Source organism: Vicugna pacos, chromosome 2, assembly GCF_048564905.1.
Source record: "Vicugna pacos chromosome 2, VicPac4, whole genome shotgun sequence".
Lineage (NCBI taxonomy): Eukaryota > Metazoa > Chordata > Mammalia > Artiodactyla > Camelidae > Vicugna > Vicugna pacos.
Genome location: NC_132988.1, coordinates 60,374,450 through 60,395,219, shown reverse-complemented (window position 1 = coordinate 60,395,219; position 20,770 = coordinate 60,374,450). Strand labels below are relative to the sequence as shown.

The window sequence follows — 20,770 nt, the reverse complement described above, 5'->3', positions numbered from 1 at the left end:
TATTTGTTTGCTAAACTTTTGACATAGGGCCAAAGCTTTTTATCAATGCAGATTTGACTGGCGTTTAGAATCACCTATCTTGAATAAACAACACCCAAAATTTAACATCAGTTTACAATATCTCAAACTGTATCAAGAACAGAGGAAAAATGTGAGTAGAACGCTTTGAAAAAACAATGTGTATCCCAATCTTTCAGAGTTGACTTGCCCACATCCAATTCCACAGCACTTTCCTCAAATATTTTTTTCTCTCTTTCTTGAGTCTTTCCAAAGACCTTCAATTTAGATTTCATGACAAAGATATTGTTTTTATTTTTGCACTCATAGTCCATTGGCTTCTGTAATAGGCATTTGAGTTTAAAAACTCAGCTTAGTGACAATCAACTGGCGTAGCAGGGAACAAACAAGGCTGACTCTAGTTAAGCACTGAAGTCAAGAAGGAGGATCAGGGGTGGTGAGGTCCTGGACAGGGGCCTAGTAGAGTGAGCACTCAACCACAATTGCAGTGAGAGGTCCGCATGTTTTTCTAAGGGAATGGAGAATGTTGGTTAATCCAGTGAGTCTGTAGAGTGCAGACAGCTTCACAGGGCTTCCAATATATTTATGATTAGAATACAGTGGTGCCTTGTGAAGTATAAGGTCAGGCGTGCAGCTGTGACTCAGGGGCCAGGACTACTGATTGCAAGAGGCACTGGAGGAAGCCCAGGAAGAGTCTGGTGGGAGAGGAGGGGCACGGCCGTGGATGGCTCCCATGGGGTATTACTGTAGTCTGACTTACATGTGTCTTCCCACAGATGAAATTTCTGTCCTTTCTAATTCACTTAAGAAAAAAATGTCTTTTTTTTTTCTGCCACCAACAGTTTATGCTTTGATTTCTTTTTTCATCCTGGAAAATTAAGTCTAAGATTTAATTTTTTTTGACCCCACTTTCAAAGTCCCAGTGAAGGACTTTTCTTTATTATGTGTCCATCTCGGTCCAAAACAATTTGTATTGGGAATGCCAAGCTTTTTAGTATAAACACAGCTGCTTTTTGGAAATGTGCAGAAATGGGGAGAATGGGCACAACTTGAGACAAAGCGTTGAGTATCCACCTCAGATACATTTTCTCCAACACTGGGAAAATGGAGGAATCACAGGGAAGGCGGAGTTTAAATTTAAAAAGTTCAAACTAGTGCTCCAGGTGCAGGGAAAGTTTGAGACCCACAGGCTTACAACACAAATTAAAAAAAAAAAAAAAAGGGCAAGGCCAGATCGCATTGAAGCCATTAGCTATATTAGGAATTTTGCTAGGTTAGTTTGAGTAAAATGAATAGCTATCAAAGAGTTTTAAATAAAGGTATCATTTTATTTCAGTTAATGTTTTTAAAAAGATCATCCTGGTCACAGTTTCTAAATTACTTCAGTGAAGACTTGCATGACAAATGGAGATGAGTTAAGAGAATAAGGATAAGAGAAATCTTGTAATCATATTTTAAGTCAAAATAATTATAGTAGAGAATATTACAGCAAAATGTACTGGTTTATATTTTCAAAAATACCTCATCTTTGTGGAACTGTAATAAGATTTATGCTTTTTGACACAAAAACTGGACTCATCCTCTCTCATTCTAATGCCATTGTTTCTGGAGTTGAGACGACCTGAATGTGACTCTGAAACAATCCTTAAACATTCTGGGCATTAATTTCTTCATATTTAAAATAGGATATTGTTACCTATCTCATAGAGTTAAATTTTTGAGGTCTAAATCTTAAGTACCTAGCTGCATACCTACTGAATAAAATGTACTCAATAAATGGCAGTGGTACTTCATTCTGGTATTAAGCTTCCATAACTGAAGCAGGTGACTTATAATATAAGATAGTAAATAATAATGTGATGAGCAAAACTTTACTGTTGAACCTCCATTATATTGAGCCAATGAAACTGCTCTCAGCACATAAAAGCAGATTTGGGACCAGGTTTAACCAAAGGACATAATTATTTTCTTAGGCTGATTTCAAAGGATGGTAACTCAAGCTACCTCAAGAAAAAGTGGGATGATTTTAATAATGCCTGTATAATGGACTGGAATAGGAAATCTATTAACAAAGTGAGACAGCTCTAGAGACAGGCTGCTCTCTCCTCTCTCTTCTCCATTTGTCTCCCAAACTCCATATACATCTAATTACTGTCTCTCTTCCACTGGCTTGGTTGCTTATAAAAACTTAGTCTCTACTTACTTTATAACTTCACCTTTCTCTGGATCTTCTATTATTATTAACCCTACTTCAATTGCAAATTAGCAAATTCTTCCTATGTTTTAATTCAATTAGCTCTAAGTATGAGCTATTTCATACAGTGATTCAGTGATCATAGGCCACAGCAAAGCAGGTAATCATATGACTTATGTACATTCTTTCATAACCTGTCAACTGTTAACTAGCATCTATAATCATCTGTGTTTTAAGGAAATCTTTTTTTTACAGAGAGAAGTATCATCCAGTGACGGCATTGTTAGATCAAGCTCATTTTGAAGCCAACTAAAGCTAACTAGTTTTGTACATTATCAATTCTTTACAATTAATTACTGTTAGTAATTCCTGAAATAGGGTCACTATCAATTTATTTATAAACATAAATATAACACTTATAAATACTAACTCATAAGTAGAGAAAGTCTGGTCCATTTTGAGCTCAGTATAACTGGAATTAAAATCAAATTGTCATCACTTAACTTGTAACATGTGAATTTTGTTGACTTATCCTAGTTGTGAGGAGTCAGCATCCTTATTCTTCTCCATTTTTACTTTCCTAAGTCTAACATACTGCTAAGTAACTCCAGAAAGCCCCATGGAGTGTCTCAGAGATACTCCTGTAATACCTGTATTCCTACAGAAATCTCTATCTGCCTATATTTCTCCTCAGCAGCTTTCTTGTTGTTTGATGCCCTTGAATCTCTTCAGAGAGGAAGGTCATCTCTGGTCTGCTTCCTGAGCTTGTGGGGAAATCACCTCGCCTGAGATGCTGCTCTCTGGCATATCACAGAGTTGCAGAGCACTCAAGATACCAAAACTATGCTATGCTCTTATATACTTATATTTAACACATGTTTGTTGAATCTGTATTGAGTTCCGGACAGGACGTGAAGCACAGGGGATATAGCAGTAAATGAGACACTTAACGATACTTGCCTTGAGGAGTTTATAATCTAGAGCAAAAGAAAGAAATTTAAGGCCCTGTTATGTTCACACTCAATGGGATGTCTCCTATAAAAAAGTAAATAAATGACAAGTATTAGCAAGAATATGAATAAATTGGAACTCTTGTTCACTGTTAACAAGAATGTAAAATGGTGTAGCCACAGTGAAAATAGAATTACTATATGTCACAGCAAATTTACTTCTAGGTATATACTCAAAAGAATCAAAGGCAGAGTCTCAAAGAGATACTTGTACACCCATGTTTATAGCAGCATTATACACAGTAGCCCCAAAGTGGAAGCAACCCAAGTGTCAATCAATAAATAATTGATATACAAAATGTGGTATATACATGCAATGGAATGATACGCAACCTTAAAAAGGAAGGAAATTTGGACAAATAAGACAACATGGATGAACTTTGAGGGTATTATGGTAATGAAATAAGCCAGTTACAAAAAGACAAATCCTGTATAATTCCACTTATATGAGATACCTAAGTGTAGTCAAATTTATAGAGACAGAATACAGAATGGTGGTTGCAAGAGGCTGGTGAGAGGAGTGAATGGGGAATTGTTTAATGGGTATAGAGTTTCAGTTCTGCAAGATGAAAATAATTCTGGAGATAGTTTGCACAACAGTGTGAATGTACTTCACACCTCTGAACTATATATACTTAGGAGTGGTTAATTTGGTTAATTTTATGTTATGTGTATTTTACTAGAATTAATTTTTTAAAAAGTCCCTGCTGTGTTTCTTAAAGAATCCCTTATAGGGATGAGAACACTGTTACACAACCCCAACTGTAACTTGCACATTACCGTCTGCTACATATGTCCCTGATCTCTCAAAAACCATCTTTAAAACTGCTTTTATGTGAAATCCTTTTAGAGAATTAAGAGCCAATCCTTAAAACCAAGAGAAAAACCAGATACCATATCAATAACACCATAAGGAACTTCCTTTTCTCTTTGCTTTGAGTACTAGAAGAACCTCCTTCTCTCAGCTCCTTACCAAATTTCTGCTGCTGAGCCAATCTTGCAAATGGATACCAGAGACATTGGAAGGAAGGAAGAGTGCTGACAACCTCACATGCCTGACTGCCTTCATCTGAATTGAATGAAATGCATTATACCATAAATGGACCATTCTCTTCCTTACACTTTGGCAAATATTCATCAATATAGAATTTCACATGAACAAGTGGGCTGAGTCTAAAAAGCCACTGTTCTCATTATATTCAGATCTTGAATAAATGCAGTATGTCATTCAAAATGAAATTTTAAAATTCAGTGAATTCATGAAAACATCATAACATGTTAAAGCTAACATTTACTAAGAATTTACAATGGGCATGGCACTATTCTAAATGTATTTACTTACTTAATTTTCATAACAACCCTATGAGCTGAGACAATGGTCTGCACTGTGAAAAGGAGGAAACAGAGACATCAGGAATCTTGCCCAATGTCACACATTCGATGGTGGGCTACAGTTTTCACCTCAGCAAATCAATTCCAAGAATAAGTAATCTTAATCATTATTCAACACTGCTGGATGCAGAAAGTAAGATTCACAGAGGTGAAATAATTTATCGATATCATACAATCATATAATAGAATAGCCAGATCTCTTACCCAGTCCAATGGCTTTCTTCCCTTTTTCATATCCAACCGATCAAAGTAACCATTCTATAATCTCTCAGTAAGACAAAGTAGTTCTATTCCTTGCTTGTCACAGCACAGGAGGTTGTTAGAATTTAAAGGATGGACTTCAGCAATCAGACATTCCACCCCTTTATCATATTATTCTTCACCTCTTTGTATTGATAGAATTATCTCAAATTACAACACTTATTTATTAATTTTACTCTAGTTAATTCAAGAGTTTATAATTCAGAGCAAACATCATGCATCTTTCACTTGTCCTTAAATATTATCACTATTTAAAGATTTTTAAGTAGTAGAGTTAAATTAAAGCACAGCTAAAATATAGTTACAATTTTAATAACATTTTAAATTAAAATACACTTATTTTAATATCATACATTAATTCTCTTCCTGCATGTTAAATGGAGAATGCCATAATATATTTCTCATGTGGTCCTGAGATTTGATTATGTGTGATATTATTGAACTTTTAAACTTTTTTTCTTCCTTTTACATGAGATGACATTTTTTGGTTGTTCTTTGAGTTAGTAGCTAATCGATTTAAGTTTTTGAGAAAGTATTACTTAGAAATGTATTTAGAAAAACAACAGTTAGGAAAAAATGACACAGTATACACAATATAAGTTACTCATTGATCACTGTCCTTTGGCTGGCACAATTCATAGTTTGACACCTTTCCTTCTTCTAGGCATTAAGAAACTATTTGATATTATTAAACATATCAACTGTCACCAAAATGAGTATAATTCACATTGCTCTAAGTATGTACTATTACTTTTATATGGAAAACTATTCTGTTTTGTTGTTTACTGTATGTAAATATGCAAAAAAAAAACTTGACAAAGACTTGGCTTTTATTTTCAAGTAAACAACTACTGTAAGTCACTTACAGTCTACCAAAACAAAACCAGAACTCTGCAACTTGAAATCAGATCACAGCTGTGTTCATGTGTAGCATTCTAATTTAATCAATAGCCAACAATCTATTCTGAAATGATAGCAACCATTAGAGTTGTCTAAGCAATTCTTATTTTTTTCTCAAATCAATCCACATATTAACAGAGCAAAATAACAGAAAAAATGACTACTTCAAGCTTTTTTTCCCCATTATTATTCTCAAAGGGGACTAGTACAAAAGTGAGGCAATGTAAGCTGGTCATAAAATGTTTCAACAAGAAAAAAAATCACAGCATAAAGATCATTTTTGTTGAAGCTGAAGAGAATAATAGAAAACTGCATTCTCTCAGGGATGGGGCCAAGTCCCCAATTCTACTGCTATTGGAGAAAATGCTGCGAGGTCAAGAGTCAAACTGGTTTCTATTATAAAAGCAGTAGATTATTCTGTGATTAGTGCCTGAAACTGCTAAGCTTTACTGCCCCTTTTATTTAGCTTTACCTCCTCTTCTCATATAACCTGGTATCTGGTAACTCTTTATCTTCAGGATGTGTGAAGTTCTTTAATGTTTTACATAAGTGGATACACATGAGTGAGATAAAATTTAAGCAATCCAAGGCAACATACTGATTCCATCTTGAAACAACAAATCTGAAATTGCAGTTGTTATCAATTTGTTGTTATCTGAGTACAAAAGTGATATAATTAAGCCCAATCAGAATATATGCATTTTGGATTGCTCTCTAGTGATGGTGATGGGTTAGTATTCTTCTACCAACTTGCCCTCACCCTCCTCCTTGAATACGAGAACAGACACACATTAGCAAGGTTGTTGGCACTGCTTGGAAATTTCACCATGGTCATTGAACAAGTTGAAGTAATGGGCACAAAGAAAAAAAAAAAATCCCATGATGTTAGCCCCAAAAGATGGATGTTCCAATTAATTAATAAGATAGTCAGATTCAGTCCCTGACTGATACTAAAGATTTCAAAATGAAGAGGGCAGAATTCATGTCAGAAGAATTAATGTAACAATAATAATATGCCAGAATTACCTACACAGAAATAGCACTGATACAGAGTCCAGAAATGCTAAGGTGGGAATACGGCTGAGACTAGAGCAGGGCATACACAAAACAGCCTCCTGTGTAGGGACATGTATCTTATGGGCTGCAATGTGTAAACCAGTTTATTTTGCACACACAGAGGCCTCAATCAATACTGCTTGAACATGATGATGATTATAATTATAATTCACAGTTGGTCAATGTTTCAGTGTTCTGGAAGAATTCTAACTAATTTCTTAGAAAAAAAATAATGTTTCTGCAATGTTGTTTTGTTCCAAAACAAGAAATTTTAAGAAATAAATATATTAAGAAACTAAGTATAGTTAAAAAAAATACTCAGGCCTATTTTAATGAATCATCACTAATGAATTTTGTACAGCTGGGACATGCTTTATTTTATATATGCATATATAGAGAGAGGACAGGATCCACAACTGTAGCCCATTATGAGGTTTTGTTTGTTTCGTATATCCTTAGATCACCCTTTACTGGTGAGATTCATTTGGACCCTGACTTGATATTTAGTAACTGAAAGGTAGACAGCAAGAGAGATTTGAGGAGAGTTTCAGGTAATGTCTGGAGAGTGTAAGCAAGCATGCTCAATGCAGTGACTGGTTTTGAAAAAGTAAGAAGCTCAATATTCCATATTAGTCCACACAATTTTTTAAATTGTATTAATCAAGGTCACTATTTGGTATATACAAATTATAATAATTCAAAGAGAGTTCTGTAAAGGAATAACATACAAGACTGGGAGCCCTACAGCGAGACCATGAGGGACAGAACGATTCCACACGGCTAGTGGGAGCAGGGCACCACTCCTCCCCAATGGCCTGAGGAGGGAAAGGGTTACCACCATTCAGAGCCGAGAAGTCTCTCTGGAAAAACTGTCTCAAGGAGTTGAAATCTTTAGTCAAGGGACTCAACTGGATCCTGGCTGCACCACAGGGAGGGAGTGAAAGTAATAGTGATTCCCACCTCATTCTGCTCTTCCAACCTATTGCCTGAGCTCCCCAGTGGCTAAACCCACTGGAAGCCTGAGGCAGAGAACCCTTGACTGTGATTGATATAGATCAGTTCTTATGCGTGGCACGAGTGGAGAAGGGTGAGGAGCGGTGGAGGGGGTGTGGGGAGGAAATCATCAAGTACATGTATCAGAACACAGAGTCATCCTTTCAAACCTTACTGGCATGTAACTATTTCTTTAGAACCAGTCTGGGAAATGTATCAGTTCTGCCTTTTATTTCTAAAGAAGAGACAGATACTTAAACTTACTAGGCACTCATTTCATAAAAGCTGTTTAAGAAGTATTTGGCAAGGGAGCTTAGAAAACAAGCTTTGGAATCAAGCTGTCTGGGTTCAAATTTTCCATCAACTCTTTAGCTATGTAACATTGGACAAATTACTTAGCTTTTCTGTACATCAATTTCTTCATTTCTGTAGTAAGAGTATGATAAGCCTTAATTCAGAGAAGTATTTTGAGCATCCAGTGAGATAATAAATGTAAATTTATTTACATTTTAAATAAATTTAAAAGCAAAATTAAAAGCAAAGACCTCAATAAAAGGACAACTACTATTATCACACTAATTTTTAGATACATTAACAACAAAAGGAATGGATATCGAGGATGAGCTCTACAGTTCAGGCTCTCAGAGCTCTCTCCTGCTCATCTTTCATAGGTTATTTTAGACTGAAGAACCAGTGTGGGTGAGGATGCAATGCTGAACTCACCTAGGTTCATCTCGAGATTCCTGAAAACTCTTGGCACAAATTGGAAGTAACAGAAATTTGTTGGGATTTTCTTTCTACAGAACATATTACTGAAAAAGATAAGTGAAAGTAAGAATAGGTCTATTTCTGCTCCATGTGGGCCTCCTGGAAGCACAAGCAGCTGGAGTCTGCAAATGCACCCCTATAATGGTTTTGACTGGAACACGGTCCTGTCGCTCCCCTCTGAAATCAGATGATGCCATTCGTCATATTCTGAAAGGAGCACCACAACAGGTGAATGCAGGAACTTCTTCTCCGCATAAATCTTTGCTCTCTCATGAAGTTAATCAAAAGAAGCCTGGAGAACAGGCGGATTACCTGTGCATGGTTTACTTCGTGGGTTGTAAGGTTTGTAAAAAAAAAAAAAAATTACCTCTTCACAAATTGCAGGCTATCCAACACCCCCGCTGGCTGTCATGTCCTCCTGAAGATGAAAGCATATTCATCACTGCACAGGGTGCCTGCCAAGTATGCCTTTATAAGCAAGGCTTTTAAAACAATTTGGACTCTCTTACAAGATCTGACGGAAGTATGTTTCCAATACCTTGATTTTCTCACTGGCTTGATTTGGTAATACAACCCAATACTGTAGGATAATTAATATTTCCACATCTGCACTTTGTATAACAGAGGTCTGCTCTGATAAGATTTCAAAAATACCTCTTATTCTTATTAATTCAGACTAACATGTTCAGAACAGATAACTATGCAAGGATTTGCTCTTTCTCTGGCTTCTGTATCCCCCATACCCAAGCCACAGCACTAACAGATTTTCAAGAAAGTGTTATAACTTCCTTGGTGTCCTACAATAGTGTCTTGTAAAGATACATCTTCGGTTTTCAAATTTGTTAATTAGGATAACAATTAGTATACTTAACATATCAATGTATCAGTTTTTTAGGGTTGCCACAATAACGTACCACAGCCTGGGTAACTTAAACAGGAATTTATTTTCTCACACTTCTAGAGGCTTAGAAGTCAGCGGTGAAGGTGTCTGCAGACTTGTTTCTTCAAAGGCCTCTCTCCTTAGCTGTAGATGTCTGTCTTCTCCCTCTGTCTTCATGTGGTCTTCCCTCTGTGTGTGTCTGTGTCCTACTGTCTTCTCATAAAGACACTGGTCCTATTAAATTAGAGCCCACCCTCATAATCTCATTTAACATTAATTACCTCATACTTATCTCCAAATATTCTGAGGTACTGAGGGTAGGACTTCAACATTTGGATTCTGCGGGAACATAATTCAACCTATAACAGTTAACTGCTGGATAAAATGATCAAAATATGCTTCTGAGACCAATAATTTTAAACTTTATATCAGGAAGTTTGGCAGAGTCAAATTTATGATTAATGAAATATTGTACCCAATACTATTTTCAGTCTTTGCACTGGTGCGTCCCTCTGGAATGTTCTCCCAAGGATAGTTCCATGGCTCACTCACTTTCCTCCCTAAGCTTTTACTTACTGTCATCTTCTCAGTGAGACATCCACTGATTTACACTTGGACACGGCCCTCCAAACCCTCCATCACACTTTTCTTCTCTAATGCTCCTCAAAGCAATTATTGCCTACTGAATACCTCACATCTTACTTATTTTTTAATTGTTCCTCATTTTCTACTAAACTTTAAACATAAGGATTTTTGTCTAATATATTTACTATGATACTCCATATAATAGGAGATTATTAAATATTTGTTGAGTTAATGTAAAATAGTTTTATAAATGTCATTGTCTTTTATTAAATAAGAATAAAGAGTAATTTATTTTCTCTAATTGAGTCTCCTAGGTACTAGTGTTACCTTAATATTATCTGTAGGGTCTTTTGGGAGGTTTAAGTGCATCTAAGATTTGTATTTCCAGATTTCTCTAGCAAGCAAAGAATTTCTTGCCAACATGATGCTAAAAATTCCAAGCACACTCACTTCAAACAGATACTGATTTAAAACACCTCTTCAGGTACCTTGGAATGTAGAAGAAGAATGTGATAATAAGTATAACATTTGTGAAGAATGATACGGAGATCTAAAACTTGAGTCAGTGAGAAGTTGGATAAAATGAGATTGGTTGAGATAAGAAACAAATTCCAGATTAACATGTACAAAGTACAGTGGTGCCATTCTAACTTATTAACAAAGTAATGGCTTGAGAAATGAAAAGAATGAATATAATAAACCCAAGAAGGTAAAGAGGGGGAAATAGAAATTTTGGAGCAGTGAACATTTATATTAGTTGTCCCGTTTAGGCAGCTTAGGAGATCTGTTGGTTTGTACAGAAAGTACTGGAAAAATGAGAGATTCAACCAAGCCCACACATCTTTTTTAGAGTAGCTAGTCCAGCATATTAGTACCCAGACTATGTACTTCGTTAGAATTTAATAATACAAAGGAAAGTAATTTTCTTTCATAAAAATATATGTTTAAATGATGACTATGATTGGATCATCGTTAATATGTGAGTTCAAATTAAAAATGAAGCATCTTAGTTTCATGGAAAAATGAAAGAAGATAGGAGGCCTGAATTCTAGACCTAGTCCTGATACTTCTAACAATATGGTTTAAATTTAAAATGATCACACTGACTGCTCTATGGAGAATAGACTTTTGGGTGTATGTGTTAAAAGTGGAAGCAGGAAAACCATTAAGAGGCCATCATGATAGTCTTGTTAGAAACGAAATTCCTTGGACCAAGTGAAAAGAGGAGGTAATTGGGTGTGGAGCTTATGGTGACAGGATGTGCTGAGGAGTTGGCTGTGGGATGTGAAAGAAGAGAAATCAAGGATATATGCAAGACATCAAATACTGTGCTAGATGGTAGGGCTTAAATGGTAAACAGTAGCAAAAATAAAATGGCCTCGATTTAAGTAGACTATGGTCTGAGAGAGGCTCTCACTAAAAGGTATTCTTCATAGTTAACTCAGCACATGGTCCTGTTGTTACAATACAGGAAGTGCTCCATAAGTTTTAATGAAAGAAATGAATAAATTAATCAAGCCCCTATATTGCTAAGTATGTAGACTTTCCAGAATAATTATTTGGTTTTTTGAACTTTCATCCTCCTCTTCAGAAGATATTTTGAAGTTATACATTTTTATTCACATAATGATATAAATTAATTAGAGCTAAATAAGACTAAATTGAGTTTATAGATACTATACCATAAATATTCATCCCTCCAATTTCAGTATTTCTCATGTCTCCCTTCTTCATTTTTATGAGATGCTGTAATGTCTCTTTGCTATGGATAATATGCTAAGCCAAAAACTATTAATATGTATTTGTTTTGTGTTCGGTTCTTTTGTCCAAATTTTCAATATATTTCTGATATTATGTATATATATCATCATTCCAATGTTCCTATCTTACAGTCCCAAAGCACCAAATAAACTGATATTTTGCTTGATATTTAATTAATAATCTAGGTAGTTAATTTCATCTATAGAGAAGATGTTTCTCAAATTCATTTCTCACCCCACCAAAAGAAACCAAACAAACAAACGCAAAAAGCGCCTTCCAGCAGTGCACCATAACAAGGTAAGCTGTTTATGGTCAATTTGATGCCAAGGCAGAGCTTAACAGTCTATTATCCCTTGTCTCTCCCCTTCGCCCTCATAATAAACTTGAAATTGCATGTCTGTGATCTGAGTTTACCATAACATCCCTGCTTTAACCTTTTAAAAATTCCTTTGAAAACATCTCCAGAGAATGTTTTAAAGTAAGGAAATTTAGAAAAATATACACAATGTTATCAAGATCTTCTTCAACTTGTAAAAAAAAGCAAATATATTAACTGTTTCCAGATATTATGGACATTCTGTAGAAATACAGGGGCACAGATTTCTATGAATTGTTTGCAAATTATTCCCAAAAGGAGTGAAATCACATTTCCCAGATATCAGACTAAAACTTTCACAAACAAGAAAAAAAACCTACGTATAAATCTAAATAAACTTGAATTTCATATACATAAGCACAAATAGGGCAAAGGTTTACTGTAATAGGCTTAAAACAATATTCAAGAAGAAAGCTAGTTAAAATTCCTATAGTTTAATAATTATAAATTGTAGATGGTTCTAATTATCACCATAGGGCACTTTCCAAACTATGTTCTTATCTCTACCATTTTCTACCCTAGTATTAACAAAACTTCTTGTCTTTCTAGTGATACTGGCAACAACTTTCTCTACCTCTCCTTCTGACTCTTCAGCAATAAGACTAATAAGAGTAAATTCCTTTTCTGTATTAAAATACGACCTTAAAGAGTGAAGGGAAAGTGGGGGAGGGGACATGGGGGAGGGGCAGGTCATGCCAGCACAAACACGGACATGAGCCTGTGCACACGCATATACACACGCATGTGAATAGATATTTATTTTAAACTTTTATTTGTGCGTTTAAACCCATCATTTGTTGCAAATTGTTTGTGAAGCTTTTATAATATTTTGTTTTATTTTTAGAAACAGTTCTTTTACTTGGGGACAACTGTACAAAGTGTTAAGAAAAATGCAATGCTGATTTGGCACAGAAAAAATTATGACCTTTATATAGCTTGTGCAGTGTGCTATTATAAATATCTCTTTACAGGTCTTTCTACTTAGCTAATTTGTAAAACTGTGTTTTATTCTTTCTTGGTCATTTTAACAAATGTTCACTAACTGCCTACCTCTGTATTTCATTAAATCTAGCAAGTCATCAATGGTAAATTATACTATATTATTTTATGCACATATAAGAAAAATAATCTATTCAATTGATCTATGATCTGCTATCAATAGTAAATTACATCCTGTTTATAAAGATATTTTAAAAGTTTTAAAATGTACACTTCAGACTAAATGAAATCTAGTACATACAAGAGATTATTTTAGATGTCCAGTATATAATCAGTGGAAGAAAAAAAATATTAAAGTCCTTGCCCTCACAGGAAGTACATTTCAGAAAGAAAAACAAACTGTAATAGACAACACAAATATATGAATGAATTATCTTAGATGTTTATAAATGCCATAAAAATAGAAAAGACGAGCGCGTGTGACCAGGTTGACTTTTTTTTTATGGTAATTCAGTATTTTATTTATTCTTTATTTATTCTATTAATAACTACTATTTAAGAACAGTTATAATATTAATGGAACAATCTAAGGGAAATTCAACTTACTTTTTTTACATTTCAATATTGGGTGTTAATCAGAAAGATGGTCAAAGTAAGTCAAAAACTTATCATAAAAGTTTGGTGTTTAGTCTACATACAATTCAGTTTTTGGTTTAAAGTTCTTTGGCTGCAAGAACTTTAATAGAGTTGCTGAATACGGTGGAATCATTTAGGTGATAACATCTAAACAAAGACTAAAAGAAGTGAGTGATTTTTCCATGTGGATTTTTGTGATTGATCACTCCAGGCAAAACGAAGAGCTAGTGCAAATGTCCTGTGGCAGGAATGTCCTGGCTAGAAAGAGGAAAAGCAGGGAAGGGGATATAACCGGAGAAGTATGAGCAAGAGAAAAGCAAAAGGGAATGAAGTGATAAAGGTAAGAGGGAGTTGGATCACTTGGAACCTTGTGGGCCATCAAAAGGACTTTAACCATACATTGAGTAAAATGGAAATCTTCTGTAGTGTTTAGAACTGAATAACTTGATCTGGTCCATGTTCTAACAAGATAATTCTTGCTGCAAATAAAAACTGTTAACTGTGCTTCAGGTATGAAGAGTGTTGAGAAGAAATCTGACTTTGGATATACTCTGAAAGTAAAGCTAACATAGTTTCTTAACAGATTGGATGCAGAGCTATGAGAAATAGAGAAGAGTCAAAGAATGTTCCAAACATTTTGGCCTGAGTAACTAAAAAGGTGCAGTGTCCTCGACTGAAATGAGAAGGCCAGAGGTAAAGAGACTTTTGGGAAGCCAAGAGTTCAATTTTGGACATATTGATGCATGGTGTCTTATAGATTCCAAATGGAGATATTGAGTAGGTGGTTGGATATATGAGTCCAGAATTTAGGAAAGTGGTCGAGGGTTAGAGATACCACTGTGGCAGTCATTAGTGTGCAAATAGTCTTCAGTCATGACACTGGGTGGTGTATCATAAAGAGAAAGAGTATGGACAGATAAGAAGAGGGAGCCAAAGCCTGAGAACTTGAAGACGCCAACATCAAGAGTTCAAGGAGAAGAGGAGAAACCAGCAAAGAAATCAAAGAATTGTTCAGTAAAGTAAGTGGAGAATCAAAAGTGCAAGTGTTTCCCAGGGGGAAGGGGGTGGGAAGGGACAGACTGGGAGATCAAAATTTGTAGATACTGACAGCCATATGCAGAGTAGATAAACAAGATTATACTGTATAGCACAGGGAAATATATACAAGATCTTGTGGTAGCTTACAGCAAAAAAAAAAAATGTGACAATGAATATATGTATGTTCATGTATAACTAAAAAAAAAAAGTGCAAGTGTTGTGAAATCAGATTTAACCTCGGTAAGCTAAGCAGTCTAGAGTAAGTGCTCAATAATTGTTAAATGAGTAAATCGTTTTTTATCCATTGCCTATTCTATGGCTCGTGTACACCTATTCTCTCTGCCAACTACAATACAGTGATGATATCTGTTTTTCTGCTACCGCTAAAATACAGAATTCAGATAAAAGATCCTTAGCAAGCTCTTCACAATAATCAAGGGGTATGAGGGGGTGCATTGTACATAAATTTATAAAGGACAGATCAGGGAAGAGAGGGGATAGGAAACTCTTTCTGTCAAATGGTGATATTTATGGTCAGTTCTGTTAAATTTTTCTGGGTGACAAAGTTGACATTAATGCTCAAAATGATGTCTGCAGATTATAAATAGATTTAAATTCTTTTCTTACTTCCTTTCATATTTGTCTTTTTGTAACGAGAACAGAAATGCATTCATCCAAGCAAAATAGTAACCATCATAATTGCTTGTAGGTTTTTTTTGCTTTTGGTCATATAAATTCCAGTTCTAGCTATGTTCATGAAGAAGAATTCAAGCAGACTGGCTGAACATTTACCACCCTGATGAAAAATGGTGTTCTAGGGAAAAAATGGTGTTTTAGGTACAGCATTTCAATTTTGGTGCTGTGGATAAAAATGTAGTAAGTCAAATATTTATATGCTATTCATTTCTGACAAAGCCTGTTCAGCAGGGACACAAAAAACACTTATTTTAGGAGGAACAAAAGCCTAGATAAAAATCCCTGTCATATAATTGACTGCGGTTTAGAGTTTACTACTGCTATTAATGGGCATCCTCTATTAGATGGTATACTGAGATAGTATTAGACAGGTGACAGGAAGAGAAGGATTTATGAAATAAACTAAGGAGAGATAACACTGAGGTTACATGGAGACATATAAGTCAGAGAAATTGAGGAGTAGATAGAAATAGCATTACAAAATACATCAAGGTCAAGCAACTCATACGGCAGAACTGAGTGAATCAAGTCTGATCTAACACTGTCAGACTGCTCCAGAGACTACTGCGGTGACAGACAAGTCAGAACAAACCATTCAAAATGTATCACTGTGTTTGTCTTATAAAATAATGAATTATATATATGTGTGTGTGTGGTGTGTGTGTGTTTTACATATATATGATGTAATATAATTAAAATGATTTCAACTGAAAGGCTAGAAAATTCAGAGTAATTGCAATGAATAGAACAGTAAAAGGATAGTTACTCAATTTAGGACAAAATTTTAATATTCTTTTATATTAGTAAGTAATTACAAAGAGTTAGAGAGTTGGGGTCAAATAATTCAAAGTAATTCAAAGATTTGTTTATAATAATCTTAATAGTTGTCACATCTTCCATCTTCCTGTCCCTTCTATCTATCTAATGAATTCATTCCACATAAAATATGGCTTTAATTATGTTATCTCTTTTTGCTATAACTGCTATTCAAAATTATTTAATAACTCCACACAAAGAAGTAAATCACAAACACTTGGACATGGCATCAAAAGCTGACACTGCCTGTCTCCATTCTACAGATGAATCACTTATTATTTCTCAGTAAGACTCCTTGGATCTGGTAGATGGGTTGGAGCTGCTTTTCTAGTTACAGCCTCTTGGTTTTCTTATCCCTTAATCTTCTCTTCAACTGTCTTGGCCTCCACTCCCCACACTCCACCACTGTTGCCTTATTTCACCTCATTCCAATTCAAGTCCCACCTCCGTCTAATGACTTTCCTATTTCCTTTAACCCCGAAGCAAAATCTTACCTCCTATAATTGGATGCCACTTTTTTCTTGGAAAATAATGGTTCCTGTGCTTATATGTGACAACCACAAAGCCTAAATGTTGTTAGAATGTGAGGAATGTGATGAATAATGATGAATTCATTTCTTTGATGCTAAGAAACCTGACTTGATGTCTCACAGTAGATGTCTCATAGACAAAAATATTAGCATACATATTTAGTCAATCATTTGATTAAAATGGGGGATGAAAAAAACCTACAACTACCTTAAGCATTTTATTTTAACATAAAGTGTAAAATGCACATCCACTCACCCATTATTTTTCATGTAGGAGCAAAATCTTTTATTTAAATGTTTAAAGTTCTGCACTGCTTTCCTTGCATAAACTACTGTCTCATGTGTGAATTTCAGCTTGAGTTTCTTCAAAGTGAGTGGGAACTTAAGGCAGTTGCCAAGCAATGTGATATAGAAGATCTCCAGATTTTTTTCTCCCGATTTTTTTCAGTCTTCTGCCTATGCATCATTCAGCAGATTTTCTTTTCCTTTTATCTTCAAGACTATCCTAAGCATTCAAGTCCGTTTTCATACAAGCATCAACACTTCATCTTTCACATCCATATTTCATCTGAACAAGTATACTTAAAGTTTATAATTGCAACAACAATATTAACTGGAATAAATAGATTTAGGAATGAACACAAGTGATTCTTGATAAAGACTGAACTACAAACACACAAGCTTTTCAGCCAGGACTTCAGTTTGCAATGGGCACCCATCAGCATAATTAACAGCGTTGATTAGCTAAAGATCAGTTAGGTTTTTTAAAATTATAAAACAAATGCTCAACAAATACAAATTGAGCAACCATAAGCTCAACACTGTGACTGTAAGTCAGCAGTTGTCAGAGTGAAGAGCATGTGGAAGGCAGAGATACAGGGATGAGTGAACAGGAGTCCCAGCATCAAAGACATTACAATTTCTCTGGTGCTTTATGAGAGCTTGAAAAACTGCACAGAAGTAAAGCACAGTCTCTGGTCTTAAGTCATATGAAAACCACACAAATGGCTTGAAGCTGAGGTAAGTGCTCCAAGACTGCCTCCAAGCCTCTCCTGAGGACAAGCCAGTCCACTCTGTTTGTTCCTTCTGGCTTCCAACCAGGTGCTCTTGCCCGTGCTGACTCCCTGGTCCATGTCTGCTGCCTGCCCTCGCGGGGTCTGACCAACAGGAGCACCTAGGAGTTACTGCAGGGGCTCTTACCCCAACTCCTGGGGTACGAGCAACAGGAGTCGTCTACGACCAACACTACAATGACTCTGATCCTAAAACAAGTTACATAGACATGGGGACAATAACCTTAAGTATTTTCCCAGTTCTAAGATTCCTCACAGGCTGACAAGTCCAGTAGGGAGACACACAGGCATGAAGCCACATGGACTGCTGCTAGTGCTGTCTCTCAGGGTGGAATTAGCTGCCAGACCATCAGTGATTCTCCCTCAGTTATACTTGACTTCGTGTGAGTGTAAGTTTCCTCTTGTTCTCATCATCAGACCACTGGTGTGGGGAGGAAGGTTCATCACTTGAACAGGGACTTCAGCCTGTTCACTTCTGCCACACTGGATGCTCTATTGCATTTGATCCAGCCCAACTGTGCCTAAAGCTCAGTGGATTTTTGTGGTCTAATTTCCACAAAGTGTCAGATCTCTGATTTGTGAATTCACTGACTTTATATTTACTGTTTCTATTAAAGCAATGATTAATTTTATGAGTTAACTTGACTGGGCCACTAAATATCTGGGCTCAGATATTTAGTCAAACATTATACCAAGGGTTTCAGTGAGGGTAGTTCTAGATGAGGTTAACATTAAAATCAGCAGACTGCCTTCCATAACATGGATGGGCCTCATCCAATCAGTTGAAGGCAATGAATAGAACAAAAAGGCCGATCCTCCGCTGAGTAAATAAGATTCCTTCCTGCCTGAGAGTCTTCAAACCAGGACATTGACTTTTTTCCTGCTTTAGTACTGAACTGAAATAGCAGGTCTTCCTGGGTCTCAAGTCTGTCTGCTGGCCCTTGCACTGGAACTACACCATCTCTCTCCTGGGTTTCCAGCTTGCCAACTCAACCTGCAAATCTTGGGACTTGCCAGCCTCCATAATTGTGTGACCTATTTCTCAGGAGAAGCCTGACTAATAAACTAAGAAGCATTTTTTATATTTTCCTTTTCAAAGGCAGTATCTTCTCCCTCTAAATTCTTGCTCTGATTAATTCTGTTGCGCCTATAAGCTATCTGCTCCTTTTTGTCTTAGCTTCCTCTTCAGACCAGTGTCTGGGTTGGATGGACTGCTTCACTTTGGATTTCTTTTTACCCCAGTCATGACTCTCCAAATGCTTACCTCAACTGTAAGCACAGAAATTCATAAGCAGTTCTCATTCTGCCCAGGTGCTTAGTTTAGATTGCCAGATCAACACATCCTAGCCTTTATAAGCACCCAAGCTCCTACTTACTTGATTTAGAAAGTATCACATATGACTTAGTAGAAAAAGAAATTCAAGAGATATTTATTTTGGGAACATTCTCCTACAGAAACACACACACACAAAACTTTGTAATGATTCAACATCAAGTTAGCAACGGGTCTAAAATATCATACATGACTATTATAATTTGTAAAACTTATGAGTAATCTTGTTAAACCAAGTCACTTTTGGAATTATTTAGAATGTCTGGAAATTAAAAAAACAAAAAACAAAAACTCAGCATTTTATGCAACCACAGATGGTATGAGAAGAGACGGCTTTTATTCTTTAAAAAAGTGACAATCTACTTATTAAAAAACCCTAAAGTAGTCACTTGACCACTTTTTCTGGGAATGTTGGGACATCCTGCATTAGATGGAAGGCACATTGTCTGACCCCAAAAGTCAAAGCAAATGAGAACCAAAACCTTAGTACCTCACTAAAGTGATGCTATGAGCAGCGGCTAATTAGGAATATAGACGTCCTGACAAACCAGGCAGTAATGACAACAAGCACGCAAACTTCTGGAAAATGCTGGAGTTTCTTGCATAGAGACTTACCGTCTCTAACTACAATAGAATTTATTTTTGTATGTCATGTAGATTGATCCATCCTAAAGTCCCAACTATAAATAAAAGAAAAACAAGGTTTAAAAGTCCTGCACCTTTGGATATACTGCAGTTCAGTATCTGTCACCTACTTCTATTTGGGTCTTGAGTGTTTTTTGGTCTCCTGTGTACATGTGAATCATCAAGAAGATTCACAAGTCACAACTCCATATTCCTGGCACCTCTAACTTCGTCTTAGAGGAGGAAATGAAACATCAAAAGGCTCAATTTCATTAGCAATGAATGAATTTGCCATACCTTCTGTTCTCTTCATGAAGTGAGAAAGTTTTCCAGCGTCAGTGAGACATGGAGTACACTGCAGGAAAAGACAAAGATTATATTATGGGGAAATAAGGCAGTATTTCCAGCATGTATAATTAAAGGCAGATGAATTTAACATTTCATTGATGAATTTAACATTTCATAGAATAAAACATGAGAATACAGCTGCTGAGAAACAGGAATGGTATCTCATAAATATAGGGTTTATCTGAAATACCCCAAATCCATTCAAATATATACTCTAATTTCTTATATCAGCAGAACATATTATGAGCACGGATCTTGCATCATCTTCAATGTAAGATTCAAGAAATATTCACTGCAAGTCTACTATATGCTAGGTACTGTATTAAGCACTGCATTTTTAAATTATTATTATTGAAGTATAGTTGATTTACAATGTTGTGTTAATTTCAGGTGTACAGCAAAGTGATTCAATTGTACATATACATATTCTTTTTCAGATTCTTTTCTATTATAGGTTATTATAAGATGTGAATATAGTTCCCTGTGCTATACAGTAGGTCCTTGTTGTTTATCCATTTTATATATAGTAGTGTGTATATGTTA

General features: G+C 35.7%; 1 long non-coding RNA gene across 1 annotated transcript in view; it reads right to left on the bottom strand.

Moving 5' to 3' along the window:
- LOC140686458 (uncharacterized) overlaps positions 1-20,235 on the bottom strand; it is a 126,320-nt gene extending 106,085 nt beyond the window's left edge. The window contains exon 1 of the long non-coding RNA XR_012060297.1: positions 20,177-20,235. This is a non-coding gene — a long non-coding RNA (uncharacterized lncRNA). The remainder of the gene's footprint in view (positions 1-20,176) is intronic.
- Between the last annotated feature and the right edge of the window lie 535 nt (positions 20,236-20,770).